Genomic DNA, 1,403 nt, shown 5'->3' on the forward strand with positions numbered 1-1,403 from the left:
TTTAACATAAACATATCTCTGATTTTATAAAATGCTCATATAGCTTGAATTGTAAAAAAAAAAGAAGAAAAGTAACTGCAAAATGAACATATAAACAAAGTTTAGCAAAATACAACTACAATAATTATAAAAATAAAAGCCAAGTCCACTTCTGGACAAGATGGAGTACCAGGGATTGGACTACCCTTTCAACTAAAATTATTTTTTTTTAAATGTACAAAGTGTGTTTTTTTAAAAGGCTTTCAAACTTTGGATGTCACACAGTACAGAACAGTGGTCCCTAAGTAGGAGAAACAAAGGACTGCTCCAGCTTAGTGCCTCAAGAAGTTCCCAGGCAGCAGTGCAGGTAAGGAAACCCATGCAGAGTCCCACAATCTCTCTGAGTAGAGGAGACAGAGCTGGGAGTCTGGAAAGGCCAAAGCAGCTAGAGTTTGCAGGACATGGTGCCAGAGACAAGAGAGCTGCACAGGGAAAGCTTTTGAGAGCTACAGAGGGTCAGCTCAAGTAATGATCAGCCCATGCATATGATGAAACCACCCAAGATCAAGGAACAAACCAGATGAAACAATCAGAGGGAACAATCCCCATAGCTTACACAGGGCTAGGAACAGTTAATGCTCCCACTGGCCAAAACGGAAAACTTCATAATTCACAGGGCATCAGGTGAACTACTCAGAAGTTTTTTGCCTCAGTAGCAGAGGGGGAAAAAAAGCTCTAGACCAAAGTCAGCTCTGGTCCTAACTAAATAAGTTTACAGAAAGTCTCAACAGGATCAACCAATTTCAAAGTAACTTTGTCTGAGAACAAAGCTGAAGAATATTTATAGGAATATATCCAAAACCCAAAAAGTTAAAACTGAAATGTCTTACAAAAAAATTACCAGGAATATAAAGAAATAGGAAGATACAGTATATTGTAAAAGGAAAAACCATTCAATAGAAACACAGGAATGATACAGATTACACAATTAGTAGAAAACATTGAGTAGGTTTACTCACAGCTCATTTAAAAATGTTAGGGGAAAAAATAGAAAAGGATATCAAAGCTCTTATTATACAATATTCATATGTTCAGAAATGTAAAGATAAAATAAGCATATTAAGAAGAGACATAGAGCTATTTTTTAAAAAAGGACCAACTCAAGCTTCTAGAGATGAAAACTACAATGCATGAAATAAAAAATACACTGAATTGGACTAACAGCAGATTAGACACTGAAGAAGAAAAGATTAGGGCACTAGAATATATCACAATAAAAGTGTCCAAAGTAAAGGGGACAAAAAAGTATTTGAGGAGATAATGGCCAATAATTTCTAAATCTGCTGAAGACTATGAATTCACAGATCTAAGAAGCTCAACATACAGGGAAAGAGGAGGAGGAGGAGGTGGGGGAGGAGGGGGAA

At 36.5% G+C, this 1,403-nt stretch overlaps 1 protein-coding gene across 1 annotated transcript in view; it reads right to left on the reverse strand.

The window, feature by feature from the left end:
• The window catches only part of METTL4 (methyltransferase like 4), a 38,024-nt gene that overhangs the window by 25,928 nt on the left and 10,693 nt on the right, over positions 1-1,403 (reverse strand). The gene's annotated exons all lie outside the window — the stretch shown is intronic.

Source organism: Galeopterus variegatus, unplaced genomic scaffold (assembly GCF_000696425.1).
Source record: "Galeopterus variegatus unplaced genomic scaffold, G_variegatus-3.0.2 Scaffold471, whole genome shotgun sequence".
NCBI lineage: Eukaryota > Metazoa > Chordata > Mammalia > Dermoptera > Cynocephalidae > Galeopterus > Galeopterus variegatus.